The following is an 18056-nucleotide window of genomic DNA, read 5'->3' on the forward strand; positions in this document are numbered from 1 at the left end:
AATATCCCTCACTCTGGCATTGCTGAAAAGGCCTCGGTGGTGATGGATGGGTTGCTGTGTCTTGAGGATTCAGGTTTCCTTCACAAGCAATGAGCGAGTATGGTGGGAAGGCACTGACCTGCTCCAGCCTTGCTCGTGAGTGGTCCAGCATATGGGAAAAATGAGGATGTCCATCCCTTTTGTGGCTGTGGCCATGCTACAAATGGGGTGATGATGACCCAGACACTGTTATCCTAGGCATGTTTGTGCTGTTGTACTGGCAGATAGCTAGGCACACATGGTCCTCCGTTAATGAGCTTGGTGTTGCTCGTACTACTTCGTATTTATTTGAAGGACATGGGCATGCTGAAGATAAGAAGGGCTAGGTCCAAACATCCGTCCTTTAGGAGGAGGCAGCAGGCAGCTCCCTGTTCTGTGACCAGTGCTGGAGAGGTGGCAGCCCTGGTGCTGTCTGGCTGTTACAAGTGTGGGCAGGTTGTGCATCACACCTGACTGTGAGGGGTGATTAAAGACCTGTTTCTGCTCAGTGCCTGGTTTCAGAGCCACAGCCCAGGCAGCTGCTTGGGATCTGGGGCTGGGCTTTTTTGAGATCATGGATCACCAGAGCAGATTTGCAGCAAAAGAGGTAGGAGTTTGGGCTGCTGGTGGTAGATGCTGTATCCCTGGAAACATTCCAGGTCAGGTTGGATGGAGCTTTTAGCAACCTGATTTAGTTGAAGATGCCCCTGCTTATTGCAGAGGAGTTGGACTTGATGACCTTTATTTAAAGGTCTCTTCCAGCTCAGAGCACTCTATGATTCTAGGTGGTCTGTGTGTGTTCTGGTGCAAGTGCACTAGGTAGACACATGGGCCGTGGGTCATGTCCAGAGTGAGTGCAGCACATGGGCCTTCCCCAAAGTGGTGCTGCAGCCTGGCTCTGGGAACAGGATTCACCTCCTTACTGGGATTCACAGATGAGAGAACTTGTTGTGCATTGAATTTGCACACTCTTGGAGCAAGAGAAAAGGCAAGAGGGTATAGACCTTCCCTGGTACCTGGGATGCCTGTAAGTAATGACACTGATGTGGTAATTTTCCCCTGCCAAGGTACACCCTACAGTGCTGGGGTGTGGGAAGCACCTATGCCTACCACTCCAGGCCAAGCAGGACAAGAACCTCTGTTACTGTAGGGACAGGCATATTATGGCATCTTCATCTCCTTCTCTAAGGAGTGCAGTCAGCAGCCTGCAGTCATCCCTCTTCCCCTCCCTGCATGGGGAGTCAGCTATGCTCCCCTTCTCACTCAGCTCGTCTCTGTGATCAAAGAGAAGACATCTTTTAGAAGACAGCCTCCAGGGTTGAGCTGTCTTCTTCCTCATTAGTGCCTGTAATCTCTTACTTCTTATGAAGCTTTAGAACAGCCCATCAGTTTTCACTGCTGTTGCTGAGAGGGGCAGATCCTGGGAGGGGGATGCAGCAAAGGGGTGCTTGCTGCAGGGGTGCAAGGCCATGTGAGCTTGAGGTGGGAGGAATGTGCTGAATAACTGTTTTAGGGAGGAGGATAAAAATGTTTGTGTTGGGAGCACAGTTGTAAATAAGAACGTTTCTGAGGGAGCCCCTTGTCTGCTTCAGTGCTTTGTCTGATTTTCAGCAAAGCAGCCTGCTGACTCCATTTGCTCTGATGTGCATGATTGCTACACAAGGCAGGCATTGCTGTCAGTGAATTGGTTAATGCCAGTGTCCTGTGGCAGGGACAGGGATGCAGGCAACCACTCAGCCTGCCAGCATTTATACCTCCTGGCGTCAGCATTGGCAATGCTCATGGAGAACTGGGGAGGGCACTGAAATAGTTTCCATTCTCCTCTCTGCTGTGGGAACAAGTCTCCTGGGTAACAAATGCTCCTTGTTCTGCACAGAAGCTCTGCAGCTGCGACTCTTTCTCCTTCCTTGCTGCTGCTCCCTAACTGTCCCAGCTGAACAGGCCGGAGATGTCTGCTTGAGCCTGCCTTAATTAATGCTGACAATACAATGGGGCTGGCCGTACGGGGGTCCAGGGGCTGCACACTAATGGGAGTTCAGTAAATAGTCTCATTTACTGCAGCTCAGGGGGAGCAGAGCCTGGGAGGGATAGCTTTCTGCTTGCTGCAATGGGCAGCCATGGAGGTACGGCACGCACTCCTGCGTCTTCCCTGGGGCTCGTTCCTGCTGCATGAATGGGACAGACCAGGTGGTGGAACAGGTCATGAGCATCCAAGGAAAAGCAAGTTGTGGGCTTGGGAGCGTAAAGTACCACAGGGCCTGGGGTCTGGGATGAGCTGAGAGATCACTCAGTGTTTTGGAGGTGAGTAGCAGAGCCACATCTGCAATGCTGGCTCCAGTGCATTGCAGACAGGCTACACAGTCCACAGGCAGCCCAAGGTCCTTTCTGTTTTCTCACTGGAAGGGAGCGCTGGGAACATCTGGGACTTCTGCCTCTGGAACCCTTGGTGTTCACTGATGGGGAGCCACCCACCAGTCCCTGGGTTTTCAGTCAGAAATTTGATTTGAATGTTACCAGAAGAGGTTAATTTTAAAGTTTTCTCATAGTCTGGAATCCAAGACAATTGTCAACTGCTTCCAGTAATGAGTCTAACATTTTTCTGGCATAGCTTTTTATGTTGGCATCTCTGGAGGCAGAAACTTCTACACAGTGTTGTGTTGTCTGGGCTGTTGGGTTATTTGTTGTTGGTTTTTGTGTTTGGGGGTTGGGTTTTTTAATTAGTTGGCTGCTCAGACAGGTAACAGTTCTTCATTTCTTTGAACTGCGTGTCTGTGTGGCAATTTACCTCTTCTCTGACTTAGTTGCATCTCAGCTGGGAGATGGGGTTCACTTCAGGCTTGTAGGGGTTAATTTCTCCTGTGAGGATGCTCCATTTTCTGAGCTCTGCTTAGCTCATTGCTGGGTGGTGGCTGTAGGGGTGAATCTAGATGGCAAAGTGCAATAATGTGAATGGTCCTGTCAGGACGATTGCCTCAGACAGCTGCTCCAGTGCTAGAAACGTCTCCCCTGGCACAGCTGACTTTCTGGGGTGTGTGGTCATGCCCAGGCTGTGGTAGAAAAACAAAACTAGTTGTACGTGTTCCTTGGCAAAGCCAAGGAGCCCTGCCAGGAGCTGCACTGGCTTACCTATGGAGCAGGTTGCAGCTGCCTCTAGTGGCAAGGGGATAATGGAAAAATCCTTTCACATAGTCCCAGGACAGCAAGAGAGCCTGGCCTTTTGCAGGTGGTGATTCCTTGTTTCAAAAAGGAAGATCTGCTGTGGATTGTTTTGAAGAGAGGCAGGAATTCAGCCCAGGTTATGGTCTGCACTTCAGTCACAAACAGTAGTTAATAGTTGCTGGGATCTTGATGCCAGATTCCCAATGACAGCAGGGACTGCCAGTGGTGGGGCAGATGGTAGGTTCAACACCAGGGAAAGCACTCTGGGGGTGACAGTATTTCAGGGATGCTGTGTAGATAGTGTTGATGAAGATCTTAAGGACCAGGTGCTACAGAAATGTAAAAGAAGCTTCAAAAAGCTTGTTCCTGATCTCTAAACTCTCTGTTTTTCTACCCTTCTCCTCCTCCATTTTGCTTTTGTCGACTAGCATTTTACCTCCCAGGGTTCTAGCTGCCATTGCCAGTGGTAGGAACACAATAGTCCAGTTCCCTTTGCTTTCCTTTGCAAAACCAGGAGAAGGGATCAGACAGCCTTGGAATGACACAGCATCTGAAATGCAAGCTCACCACAGAATAGATTGCCTCAGCTCTATTTTATGGCATGGGCTCTCCTGTTTTTATTTTTCCTCCTGTTACCTGCCTGGTTTCTCCGTTCCTGTAGGAGTCAATCCTCCATCTTCCACCACGACTTATCTCCCCTCCTCTCCATCTCTGCTCCCTCCCATCCTCTGCCTTGTCTGACGTCCTGCAGGGACTGGTTGCAAGCTGGAGCGGGGGTGCTGTGGGCATGCTTGCTCCTCTCCACGCAGCAGCGTCACAGCAGCAGCAGCAGCAGCAGAAGCATTGGTGATGTGATTGCGCAGACCTTCTGCATTGCCAGGGATGCAGCTGTGAAAAAAAATAATAAATAAATCAAAAAAGACTGACCCTGTGTTTCGTGGTGAGAGAGCAGAGATCCTGCTGGAATCCGAGCGCTCCGCAGTGCCGGGGAGGAGACAGGCAATGAAGGATCTGTGGAAAGGTGAGATGGAGAAATGGTTGGGGTGGGTGTTAGTCGCACTGATGGTTTTCAGGACGGTTGTTGCCCTGCAGAGTGCCTGGTTTGCTTTCATAGAGATTGCCAGCTGCACGCTGAAGCTTAAGGATTTAGGGGTTGTTTTGCCTATTCAGAGGCTGCCTTGCTTTGGAGCTGCTGTGGTTATAATGGGTGTGAGGCTGATGGTGCTGTGCAGAATGTGTGTTTGTCCACTGTAGCTGTCACGGTGGCTGTCACGTCCGGGGCTGCTGTGCAGAGGTGAGCCCCGCTTCGCCTTGGCAGTGCTGATGCATAGCTCTCCATTGTGCCTGCCATGACAGCCGAGCCCACAGGGATTGTTGTGGTCCCACCAGCTACCCTGCTTGCTGTGCATCCCTGGCAGTGATGCTGCTGTGCAGCTCAAAAGCCGTTTTGACAGACAATGCATCCAGGAAAAGCCAGAAACAAAGGATGCAGACAGAGGAAAGGCTGCTGTCAGTGAGGCTTTTGTCATCGTCTTTTTTCCCCTTTTTTTTTCCCCTTTTTTCTTTCTCTTTTTTTTTTCCTTTTTTTTTTTTTTTTTTTTTATATATATATATATAAATCAATTGCTCAAAAGGTATTAAGATAAAATATTGTGACAGGTAAAACCCTGTTATTCTGGCAAGGGATACATGGGCTCTGTGCAGGCTGGAGTCCTTTGTGTTAACCAGGGTGTGTCTGTGCTGGCTGTGTAAATGGATGCTTTCTCCCTGCCTCTTCTTACAGAACTGATGAGAAAGGTTATCTAGGAATGAAGGAATGCTACTTTTAATTACCAAAACGAGGGGTCCAGGCTGGGTACCAGCTACTAGAGATTAATTACATGGTCTTGTTATAGCCAAATCCCTCTTTTCCCTCCCTGCCTTCCTCCTTCTTCCCTCCCCCACCCTCTGCACAAATCCTTCCACCAAATTGCCTCTGGAAATGCAGGAAGGAGAAGGACTTGAACAAAGAGAAAGATATATGTGGTACAGGGGTATAGATACTCAGATGGCAGTCAGTGGAAACAATAGGGCAAAGATGTAAAAGAATGATGTTTTGGTATATGTGGTAAAGCAATGTGGCTGTAGGGCAATGTACACATGGGAATGTAGGAACAAAAGGGGATAAGCAAATAGCCTTTGCAATCTTTGGGGGCTGTGGAAGGTTCTGAGCATGTGGATTTGCAATTGCAGGTGTTTGGGGAGAATGTGGTGTTAATGAGGGTTACCTTAGTATTGGCTATTGAGGAACACATCATACAGGTTCTGGACTGATGGGGGTCTTAAAGCTGCAGGGAATATGGGGGAAATAGAGACCTGCTTTTCCTACCTTCAGATACCTATAGTCTTGCATGCCGGTGTTGCTAAAGAGTGATCTTGGCAGGTCTAACCTATTGACAAAAACTTTCTGCCCTTTGCCAGTGACCTGGGAATAATTCAGATAAAGCATGCTTTGGTCTATCAGGAGCAACAAGATGGCAGGAAAAATGTAGATAAAATGGTAAATGTTTGGCAAAACCAGAGGAGCAGAAGAGGCAGGTATGAGAGGCATTGCAGCACTAGAGGAGCAAGGGGTTTGGGGTCAGAGATCAGTGGTAGAGGACACAGAGGAGGAAATTCAGGGTTGTCATTGTCAGGCCATGCCAATACGTTGTTTGTACTGTCATTCTCCAGCCTTCTACTGTGTTCCTTGAGATGGTCAATGCTGTGTGCCACCCCAAGGGGTTTGTGGAGATGAGAGCACAGCCTATTCTGCAGCAGTTTTCTGAAGGAATCTTGTTGCTGCTGCTGGTTCTTAGGTGGTTGTTCCCTCTCCATGCCTATGGAGTGGCAAGGCTTTCTGCCCTTTTTCACCTGGTGAAGAGGATGCATCTGGTACACAGTTTCAGTGCAGGGTGCCAGGTGGGAAAGAAAGGGCTTCCAGCAAAATCACAAACCAGAGTCTGTTTGTCTGACAGTTCAGCTCCTGTGATTATGTGCTGGGAGCACCATAGGACTCCCTGAGCTGCAGCTCCTTCTCATCCCTAGCTCACCCTGGGATCTGGGAACCCTCTCATTGTCTCCAGGTCTCTATTCCATTCAGCCTGATGGGAACAGGAAGCAGGACATAGGTGTGTACCAGACTGTGGTGCAGCTGCAGAACAGGATCCTGCAGGAGCTTGGGGGTGGTGGTAACAACAGCATGGCAATGTTTGTGGGTGCATCGTGGGACAGCGGGCGTGCAATAGGATATATCTGTTTGTGTGTGCAATGCTATTTCAATTGTAAAGGGAGACAAAGGTGATGCAGCTGCCTTTGCTGTGTGGAATGGGAACGCTCCCCAGGATACAGAATCTGTGCCTGGGTACTAGGTGCCACTCTTAAAAGAGCATCTGTTCAGCAGTGAGAGTGCACAGATAATCTCTACTTTGAGGTGCTTAAAAGATGGGCAAAAGCTTCTAGTGACTGGAGCTGACTGAATTGCTTCTGTGTGTCTAACTTACTGCATCAGTGCAGAATGCTGGAGATAAAGTGCAAATGGATCTCTAGATCCAAGGCATGTGGACCTGCATTGCAGAAAGTGCAGGTATCCCTGGAAACTATGCCATAGACAAGGGAATGGCCTACACACACCTCTGTTCTTAATTTTCTTCCAGTGTGATGCTCCTGGTGAGTAAAGATTTCACTCTGGTGCTATTCCAGATAGCTAGACAGTAGTCTTCCTTTTGCAACCCCATGTTGTGCTTTGCCTGATTTTTGATTCATTTCCCAGTCTTATTATTCTTTCCCAATGTTTTCTGAAAGCCTTATGTACTACTAAGGGCAAACTGAGCAATCTAACATTCTAAATTCTTCCTTTTTTTGGACAGGTGCAGTCTTTAAGCTTTATTATCCACCAGCCACACAGCTTCCTTCCATTCCTCATTTTCCTCATGGGTGGTTTTCTCAAAACCCCTCTTGCCAGCTCCAATCACGCAACTATTCTTCCATTGCTCTAGAATCAAGAATGTCTTGTCCTCTGTCTTAAGTGCATTCATCTTCTTGCAATTTGTTTCCACTTCAAAAACTCATTTCCTTTCCTCTGTATTGTCTGACCTGTTATCGCTGCAGCTCCGCTATTCTTCTTAACCATTAATATTCTTCTTGATGCAGTTACTCATTCAGGTTGATCACGAGCCCTGTTCTTCTCATTTCCTCACCTTTCTCAGTGATTCCTGATGTTTTGTTTTGGTTTTCTTCTTTTGTTTTGTTTTTAATCTGTGATGTTCAAAGTATTTTCTGTAGCACTTCTCCAAGCTCTTTGTCCTTGTTGGCTTTATAACTGTTTTCCCTGATAAGCCAGAGATCTGCTCTTTCAAAAATTAAAAAGGTTTCATGACAGAGTTGTTTACTTTTTACCCTTCTCTTTAGTATAATTTGTGTCAGCTTGAGATAGAACAGAACAGAACAGAATAGAATAGAATAGACCAAACCAGGTTGGAAGAAACCTTTGAGATCATCATGTCCAACCTATCACCCAACACCACCTAATCAACCAAGCACCCCATCAAGTCTCTTCTTACACACCTCCAGTGATGGTGACTCCACCACCTCCCTAGGCAGCAAATTCCAATGGGCAATCACTCTCTTTGTGAAGAATTTCTTCCTAACATCCAGCCTAAACCTCCCCTGGTGCAGCTTGAGACTGTGTCCTCTTGTTCTGGTGCTGGTTTCCTGGGAGAAGAGACCAGCCCCCGCCTGTCTACAGCCTCCTTTCAGGTAGCTGTAGAGAGCAATAAGGTCTCCCCTGAGCCTTCTCTTCTCCAGGCTAAGCAACCCCAGCTCCCTCAGCCTCTCCTCATAGGGCCTGTGCCCCAAACCATATTCAGTTCTAACCCACTTCTGTATCATACATGCTGCACAATAAATCTTGGTAGACAAGGTTGTGATAGACATGAGTGCTGGGTAAAGCCAAGAAAAGAAAACACGAAGTGAGAGATGCAGAGATTTCTCCAGACAGGTGAGGCACAGAGGACTGGAGATGGAAGTGCTTCCTTGTCATCTGTGGAACTGCAGGACAATACTGGACAAGAAGATTTTGTCTTCATGCTTGTGGAAGCCATTGAAATCCAGCTGGTTGTGGGAAAGCTCATGTCTTCTACACGTGTTACTTCATGGGAAGAGTTCTGGTGTGGATAAACTGCTGCTTGTAGTCTAGTTTGTAAGCCCAAAAGAGCCAAAAGCTCTAGAGCTATGCAAAAGACTGCAGGATAAGGCTTGAAGGAGCTGAAAAAGCTTGGCTGGTAGAGGGTGAAATCCATAGCAATGACCCATGACAGCTGTGCTGGTAACTAGCTTTAGCAGGAACTTGTTGTGCTGTCTGCTGAGCAGGTTTCCTTCACTCATCTTAGCATTGGTTATTCTCCAAAGAGAAAGAATCAGGCTGTCAAAATGTCTCTAGTCCCAGGCTCTGCTCTAGTTTCCTACCTTGGTGAAAATTATTTTAATGCTCATTTTCGAGAGAAGTGGGTCAAAGATACCTGTGTTAAGATGAGCACGTGAGCAAGCATATAGATTCATTCATAGATTTGTAAATTCAGAGAATCACAGAATCATCACAGAAACATTCAGGTTGGAAGAGACCTTCAGGATCACCAAGTCCAACAGAGAACCCTACTCTACAAGATTCACCCCTAAACCATATTTCCAAGCACCACATCCAAGCAACCTTTAAACACATCCAGGGCTGGTGACTCAACCACCTCCCTGGGCAGCACATTTGAATGCCTGACCACTCTTCCTGGGAAAATCTTTTCCTAATGTCAAGCCTAAACCTACCCAGTCATAGCTTCAGGCTGTTCCCTCTTGTTCTATCTCTAATTACCAGCACCAGCCTCTCTACAACATCCTTTCAGGTAGTCATAGAGAGCAATGAGGTCTCCTCTCAGCCTCTTCTATTCCAAACTAAACCCTCATAAGATTTATTCACCAGACCCTTCCCCAGCTTTGTTGCCCTCCTCTGCACTTGCTCCAGCACTTCCACATCTCTCTTGTATTGAAGTGCCCAAAACTGGACACAATACTCAAGGTGTGGCCTCACCAGAGCTGAGTACAAGGGGACAACCACCTCCCTACTCCTGCTGGACACAGCATTTCTGATACAAAGCCCGGATGGTATTGGCTTTCATGCCCACCTGGGCACACTGCTTGCTTGTATTCAGCTGCTTGTCAGTTAGAACCCCCAGGTCCCTTTCTGCCAGACAGTTTTCCAGCCACACTTCCCCAAGCCTATAGCATTGCTTGGGGTTCTTGTGACCCAAGTGCAGGACCTGGCATTTGGCCTTGTTGAAGCTCATCCCATTACCGGTGGCCATGGATCCAATCTATCCAAGTCCCTCTGTGGAGCCTCCCTCCCCTCATGCAGACCAACACTCCCACCTACCTTGGTGTCATCTGCAAATTACTGATGACACACTATGTCTTCATTAAGGTCATCAATAAAGATGCTAAACAGAAGTAGTCCCAACACTGAGCCCTGAGGAACACCACTTGTCACCAGCAACCAGCTGGATTTAACTCCACTGACCACCGCTCTCTCAGCCTCTCTGTCCAGCCAGTGCTTTATCCAGCAGAGTGTGTGGTCATCCAAGCCATGAGCAGCCAGTTTGTCCAGGAGAATTCTGTGGGGAACAGTGCCAAAGGCTTTTTGAAAGTCTAGGCAGACACTGTCCACAGCCTTTCTCTCATCCAATAGTCAAGTCATCCTGTCATAGAAAGAAATCAGGTTGGTGAGGCAGGACTTGCCCTTCATAAACCCATGCTGACTGGGCCTGATCCCCTGGTCGTTCTCTATATGGCGTGTAGTGGCACTTGGGTTGGAAGAGACCTGAATGATCAGCTAGTTCCAACCCCCCATAAACTCTTCTCTCCACTGCAGCTGTGTTGCAGCCAGTCATTTGGAGGTTTTTTCTTTCTTACTAAGACAGGGCGATGGTGGCTATATCAGCAGATAAAGCAAAAAAAAAAAAGGAAAAAAAAAAGGAAGATTAGACAAAAGGAAGGAGAAGAAAGGAGAAAAGGAGGGAGAAGAAGAGAAGAGAAAAGGAAGGAGAAGAAAGGAGAAGGGAAAAGAGAAGAGAAAAGGAAGGAGAAGAACGAGAAGGGAAAAGAGAAGAGAAAAGGAAGGAGAAGAAAGGAGAAGGGAAAAGAGAAGAGAAAAGGAAGGAGAAGAAAGGAGAAGGGAAAAGAGAAGAGAAAAGGAAGGATAAGAAAGGAAGGGAAAAGAGAAAAGGAAGAAGAAAGGAGAAGGGAAAAGAGAAGGGAAAAGGAAGGGAAAAGAGAAGAGAAAAGGAAGGATAAGAAAGGAGAAGGGAAAAGAGAAGAGAAAAGGAAGGAGAAGAAAGGAGAAGGGAAAAGAGAAGAGAAAAGGAAGGAGAAGAAAGGAGAAGGGAAAAGAGAAGAGAAAAAGGAGAAGAGGAAGGAGAAGAAAGGAGAAAGGAAAAGAGAGAAGAGAGAAGAAAAGGAAGGAGAATAAAGGATAAGGGAAAATAGAAGAAGAGAAAAGGAAAGAGAAGAAGGGATAAGGGAAAAGGAACGGAGAGGAGAGAAGAGAAGAGAAGAGAAGAGAAGAGAAGAGAAGAGAAGAGAAGAGAAGAGAAGAGAAGAGAAGAGAAGAGAAGAGAAGAGAAGAGAAGAATCAGAGGGCAGCCCAACAAATCTGACATCCTGGTTGGAGTCTGTTATAGACCACCCAACCAGGATGAGGAGGTTGATGAATTATTCTACAAACAACTGGAGGCTGTCTCAAGATCATCAGATCTTGTCCTTGTGGGTGACTTCAAGCTGCCAGATATCTGCTGGGAACGCAATTCAGCAGAGAGAAGGCAGTCCAGAAGATTCCTGGAGCAGATGGAGGACTGCTTCCTGACACAGCTGTTAAGCGAGCCTACCAGGGGACAGGCTCTGCTTGACTTGCTGCTCTCCAATAGGGAAGGGCTAGTGGGAGATGTGACCGTGGGAGGCTGCCTAGGGTGCAGTGACCACGAGATAGTGAAGTTTTCAACATGCAGGGAGATAGGGAGGAGAACCAACAGAACCTTCACCTTGGACTTCCGGAGGGCAAACTTCAGCCTCTTTAAGAAACTTATTTGTAAAGTTCCCTGGGTACCAACCCTCATGAACCGAGGGGTCCAGGAGGGTTGGACCTACTTCAAACAGGAGCTCTTGAAGGCACAGGAACTGGCGGTCCCCATGTGCTGAAAGATGAGCCGGCGGGGAAGGCGACCGGCCTGGATGAGCAAGCAGCTCCTGGAGGAGTTAAGGGAAAAAAAGAAGCTGTATCACCTTTGGAAGGAGGGGAAGGCTTCTCGAGGTATGTTCAAGGAAGTGGTCAGATTATGTAGGAATAAAATTAGAGAGGCAAAGGCCCAGTTGGAACTGAAGCTGGCCACCTCTGTGAAAGACAATAAAAAGCAATTTTACAAATATATCAACACTAAAAAGAAGGGCAAGAAGAACCTGCACTCCTTACTGGACCTGGAGGGGAACGCGGCGACCAAAGACAAGGAAAAGGCTGAGGTCCTGAACGCCTTCTTTGCCTGGATGTTTAACAGCAAGGTAGGAGTCCAGGATGAGTGGCCTCCTGAGCTGGGTAATAGGGTCGGGGAGCAGTGTGATGCCCTGGAAATCCATGAGGAATTGGTTCGGGACCTGCTGAGCCATTTGGACACTCACAAGTCCATGGGACCGGATGGGATCCATCCTAGGGTGCTGAGAGAGCTGGCAGATGAGCTGGCCAAGCCGCTCTCCATCATTTTCCTCCAGTCCTGGCTCACTGGAGAGGTGCCAGATGACTGGAAGCTGGCCAATGTGGTGCCCATCCACAAGAAGGGACGGATGGAGGAACCTGGAAACTCCAGGCCAGTCAGCCTGACCTCAGTGCCAGGGAAAGTGATGGAGCAGATTATCCTGGCGGCAATAACTGCGCACCTGAAGGATGGCCAAGGGCTCAGGCCCAGCCAACATGGATTTAGGAAGGGCAGGTCCTGCCTCACCAACCTGATCTCCTTCTATGATCAGGTGACCCGTCTGGTGGATGTGGGGAGGCCTGTGGATGTAGTCTACCTGGACTTCAGCAAGGCCTTTGACACCGTCCCCCACAGTAAACTCCTGGCCAAGCTGTCAGCCCGTGGCTTGGACAGCAGCACTCTGTGCTGGGTTAGGAACTGGCTGGAGGGCCGAGCCCAGAGAGTGGTGGTGAATGGTGCCACATCCAGCTGGCAGCCAGTCACCAGTGGTGTGCCCCAGGGATCAGTGCTGGGCCCCATGCTCTTTAACATCTTCATTGATGATATGGATGAGGGGGTTGAGTCAGTCATCAGCAAGTTTGCAGATGACACCAAGTTAGGAACAGATGTTGGTCAGTTAGAGGGTAGAAAGGCTCTGCAGAGGGACCTCGACCGACTGGACAGATGGGCAGAGTCCAATGACATGGCATTTAACAAGTCCAAGTGCCAGGTGCTGCACTTTGGCCACGGCCAGTTCTGGGCTCCTCAGTTTAAGAAGGACATCGAGACACTTGAACGTGTCCAGAGAAGGGCAACAAGGCTGGGGAGAGGCCTTGAGCACAGCCCTATGAGGAGAGGCTGAGGGAGCTGGGATTGTTTAGCCTGGAGAAGAGGAGGCTCAGGGGTGACCTCATTGCCCTCTACAACTACCTGAAAGGTGGTTGTAGACAGGAAGGGGTTGGTCTCTTCTCCCAGGCAACCAGCACCAGAACAAGGGGACACAGTCTCAAGCTGTGCCAGGGGAGGTTTAGACTCGAGGTGAGGAAAAAGTTCTTCACTGAGCGAGTCATTCGTCATTGGAATGGGCTGCCCAGGGAGGTGGTGGAGTCGCCGTCCCTGGAGGTGTTCAAGGGGAGATTGGACGTGGCACTTGGAGCCATGGTCTAGTTGTGAGGTCTGTTGGAACAGGTTGGACTTGATGATCCTTGGGTTCTCTTCCAACCTTGGTTATACTGTGATACTCTGATACTGTGATTTTCTACTGGCAACAAGCTATTTTGTCTTGTTCAGGCAGAGGCATCAAACTTAACCTGCTGCTGAGATTTATCATCCAGCTGCAGGTCGTAGTGCTTGAAATGGCTATTGAGGAGAGCACCTGACTTATCCAGATGTCTCCTTCTGCCTTCACCTCCTTGTCATACGCTTCATTTTTATTTCTGCAGGCACTTGCTATTTATAGTTACTGTATTTATAAAGCACTCTGAAGGTGATGAGTACTTATTACAGTAAGCCTGACAGCCTTTTTGTTCCCATGTGCTTCCTTTCCCTGTTTCCTGTCTGTTTCTGGGGGAGTCAGAGGAAGGGTGAGGCTGCATGGAGCACAGGAGCACTTCAGATATTCTGGGAAGTCTCTAGGCTCTTGGTGCAGTAAGGCTAGCCAGTTCATGGCACAATAACAGAGGAGCAGGGGAGGAACTGCCAGAAACAGATATGCCCCAGCACTGGCAGGCAGTGGCAGGAGGGTGGTTAGCACACAAAGGTGGCAATGCTCTAGCCACATGTCATTCAGTTTATATTTCAACAAATTTGAGATATTGATAGTAATTTGCATCCATTGAGGTTTCTATTATCTGTGCTTTTGCTTGTGACTTTGCACAAGCTTCAGAGACCCCAAAGAACGCCTCAAATCTCCAAAGCCCTGATATCTCCCAAGCTTTACATTTATGACATGACTTTGTACTCAGGATGGAGAGACACCCCAGACTAAAGCAATGTGTTTGTGCTTGCTCTGGAGACACTGAGAGAGAACTGCTTTCTCTGCCAGAGTGTGTCCCACAGCCAGTATTTTGGTCTGCTGGCTTGTCTGCTTTCACCTTGGCATGAGTTGAGGTTAGAAGTTAAAAAACCCACAATCTCTTAGCCTGCCCATCAAATCAAAAGGGGAATTTTCCCTCTCGGAGGCCAGCTACCATACCCCTGATCTAATCAGGCAGTTTCATTAGGGAAATGTCCTTCAGCCCCGACATTAGACATTGCGGACTTTCTTATCTCTTGGAGGACCACAAAGTCCTCCATGGGGTCATGGAAACCTCTCCTCACAAGAGTATACTGAGAATTTGTGTAACTTGAGGGAGCAACCCTCCACCCCAAACCACACTCTACAGCCAGTGAAATGAAACTTTTCCCCTTAGAGAATAGATATGTAAGAAAAATCCCCTGGTTTCTTCTAGGCTAGTCTTGTTGTAAACCTTAATGATTTTGAGCTTGAAGCTAAGTTAGGCAAATGTATGTAACAGAAGATAGTTCACTTTTAAGGTTCCAAATCATTAAACTGATTAAATTTTATTCTAACCCATTAAACTGATGTCAGTAAACTGTCAAAAAGTACCTGGATGTCACCCCAGTCATGAGAGGCTTTACTTGGTGAGCATCTACATAAGAATGTTAAGGTATATAAGAAATATAATGAAAAGATATGGTTGCTTATAGAATTATAGAATCATTTCAGTTGAAAAAAACTTCTGAGATCATCGAGTCCAACTGTTGACCTAACACCACCATAGCCATTGAGCCATCTCTCAAAGTGCCACGTCTGCATGCTTTTTGAACACTTCCAGTGATGGTGACTCCACCACCTCCCTAGGCAGCCTATTCCAGTAGGCTTTCAGTATACTTTCTGTGATAAAAAATTTTTCAGTAATAAAAATTTTTCCTAATAGCCAATCTTTACCTCCCCTCGTGGACCTTGAGGCCATTTCCTCTTGTTCGATCACTTGTTACTAGGAAGAAGAGAAGACTGACACCCACCTCACTGCAGCCCCCTTTCAGGCAGTTGTAGAGAGCAATGAGGTCTCCCCTGAGCTTCCTCTTCTGGGGGTTCCCTCCAGAACAACCACAGTTCCCTCAGCTGCTTCTCATATAAGATTTGTTCTCTAGATCCTTCACCAGCTTACTTGCCCTTCTCTGGACACACTTCAGCACCCCAATGCCTTTCTTGGATTGAGAGACCCAAAACTGAACACAGTATTTGCGGTACAGCCTCACCACTGCCAAGTACAGGCACACGATCACTTCCCTGCTCCTGCAGGCCACACTTTTTCTAATACAGGGCAGGATGCCATTGGCCTTCTTGGCCACTTGGGTACATTGCTGGCTTATGTTCAGCTAGCTGTCAACCATCAACCCTAGGTCCTTTTCTGCTTTGCAGCTTTCCAGCCACTCTGCCACAAGCCTGTTGTGTTGCATGGGGTTGTTGTGACCCAAGTGCAGGACTCAGCATTTTTCCTTGTTGAATCTCATACAGCTACCTTAACTCATTGATCCAGCCTGTCCAGATCCCTTTGCAGAGCCTTCCTACCTTTGAGCAGATCAACACTTCTACCCACTACCCATCTACAAACTTACTGAAGGAGCATTTAATCTCCTCATCCAGATCATAAAGTCATAGAATGGTCCAGGCTGGAAGGGACCTCCAAAGGCCATCTAGTCCAACCCCCTCTGCAGTAAGCAGGGACATGCTCAATTAGATCAGGTTGCCCAGAGCCCTGTCAAACCTCACTTTGAATATCTGCAGGGATAGAGCCCAAACCACCTCTCTGGGCAACCTGTTCAAGTGTTCCACCACCCTCATAGTAAAGAACTCGTTCCCAGCATCCAGTCTAAATCTACTTCTTCTCCAGTTTAAAGCCATTGTCCCTCATCCTATCACTACAGGCCTTTATAAACAGTCCTTCTCCATCCTTCTTGTAGGCCATCTTCAGGTACTGGAAGTCTGCTATTAGGTCTCCCTTGTGCCTTCTCTTTTCCAGGCAAAACACACCCAGCTCCCTCAGCCTGTCCTCGTAGCAATGCTGCTCCAACCCCCAGATCATTTTCATAGCCCTCCTCTGGACCCACTCCATCAGGTCATTGTTAAAAATACTAAACAAGACTGGCCCCAATACTGAGCCCTAAGGAACACAACTTGTAACCAGCCACCAACAGGATCTGGCCCCATTCACCACAGCTCTCTGAGCACAGACAGTTTCTTACCCAAAAATGCACCTTGTAGTGTTGATACAGAAAGCAGGGGACATCCCACTGGTGACTGGGAAACTGCATGCAGTTAGTCAGCCCACCTCAGAAGCAAGACTGCTGAGTTGGTGAGAGTTGAGAAACTAACTAGGAAACTGCACAATTTCTGTAAAACTCCCATAAGAGGAAAGACTGAAATAATGGCAATGGTTTTGATGTGTGTTAAATGGGAAACTGTAGGTTTTGCAATAGGAAATAATTAATGGTCTAGAGAAAGTCAATAAGGATTGATGAGGTGCCCTGCTTGTAACGTGGAAGTACCCCAGAAACTGAGGAGGATTTGAAACTGATAATGTGAGTAATTTTCACATACTGTGGTTAATTATTCCATGAATCTTGCTGTCAAACTTCAAAGCCCAGCAATAGTCCCAAATGACTTGGCATTTGTGTGAATAAGACTATGAAGTATATTTATAGTGTATCTTCAGAAGCTGCAGAGTCAGAGCCAGAGAACAGAACAGAACAGAACAGAATAGCATAGAATGGAATGGAATGGAATGGAATAGAATAGAATAGAATAGAATAGAATGGAATGGAATGGAATGGAATGGAATGGAATGGAATGGAATGGAATGGAATGGAATGGAATGGAATGGAATGGAATAGAATAGTGCCGGCAGAATAGAATAGAATAGAATAGAATAGAATAGAATAGAATAGAATAGAATAGAATAGAATTAACCAGGTTGGAAAAGACCTTTGAGATCATTGAGTCAAACCTATCATCCAACACTATGTAGTCAACTAAACCATGGCACCAAGCACCTGAGGTCCATCTCAGTGCAGGACAGGCAGGTTTTTCCTCACTGCTTGCTGGAGGTACTTGTTCTTTTCTCTTAGCCATCTGGCGCAGAAAAGGCACAACAGCTCCGGGAAAGGAAGTGTCCAAATTTGAACATGTCCTAACTGGGAAGATCTGGAAGCCTACAGTCTTAAAGTGTCTCCCCAGCCCTCTCAAAGACACTCAGAGACATTAAAAGCAGAGTGGTTGTCCCTGCACTAGTCTCGGTATGTCCGCTGGGCCCCTAACCTGCTCTTTCAGTACAGAAGCAAAGATCGTCCCCATTTGTCCTCATTTTAGTGAACAGGTATATCCATCCTCTGAAGCCCAGGAAGACTTTCCTCAGCAGAAGACCTTGGTTAATCCAGGGTTATCAGATTTAGTTAGTCAGACCCTTAATGCTCTCTGTTGAGCCCGGTCACTCCAAGCCTAATTAGCACGAGCTGTCTTGTGGAGCGACATCCTAAAATAAACTGTCCCAAATAGAGGTTTACAAGCCGAGTTCGGTTTAGGTTGCCAGCGTCTGCGAAGGATAAGTTTCTCCTCTCAGAAGAAAAGTATGTGTAATCATTAGGAGCGTCTGCTCTGCTTCATAAGTATTTTATTAAGGCTCTGGCTTGCCTTTTGTTACTTCTGTTGCATGGAAAATATTCTGTGGCGTAAATTCATGCTGCGGTTTTATCCAGATCCCCTTGAGTTCTGCCTTGCCACCAGCCATGCGACTATACAAACACACCCACACATCAGGAGGACACTTGGAGGGAGGCTAGCAACTGGATCAAGGATCTGGGAATACTCATGTACATGAGCAGAATGAAAAGCTTTGGGACTGCTCTGGGGGGTGGCAAATGTACTAGAAAATAGGATATTCTCCCTGCCCTAGCCCAAGGACAAGCAATGAAGTTAAATGCCTGTGTGTCCAAAAGGACTGATAAATACTGTGGTGTGAAATTTGGTGTGGAACTCACTGGTTCAGGAAGTTGCAAGTCTTAAAAGTTGCAAGAATTCAGGAGGGGAAAAAA

At 47.4% G+C, this 18056-nt stretch overlaps 1 protein-coding gene across 4 annotated transcripts in view; it reads left to right on the top strand.

The window, feature by feature from the left end:
- Nucleotides 1-18056, top strand: part of RUSC2 (RUN and SH3 domain containing 2) — a 70900-nt gene that overhangs the window by 23086 nt on the left and 29758 nt on the right. For 2 of the 4 annotated variants that reach the window (XM_054177939.1, XM_054177942.1), the window contains exon 1: nucleotides 4090-4198. The exons of the other annotated variants lie outside the window; for them this stretch is intronic. The gene's annotated coding sequence lies outside the window, so the exon portion shown is untranslated. Of the gene's footprint in view, nucleotides 1-4089; nucleotides 4199-18056 lie in introns of those variants that run through there. 4 annotated transcript variants of the gene reach the window in all.

The sequence above is a fragment of the Dryobates pubescens genome, chromosome Z (genome assembly GCF_014839835.1).
Source record: "Dryobates pubescens isolate bDryPub1 chromosome Z, bDryPub1.pri, whole genome shotgun sequence".
In the NCBI taxonomy this organism is placed as follows: domain Eukaryota; kingdom Metazoa; phylum Chordata; class Aves; order Piciformes; family Picidae; genus Dryobates; species Dryobates pubescens.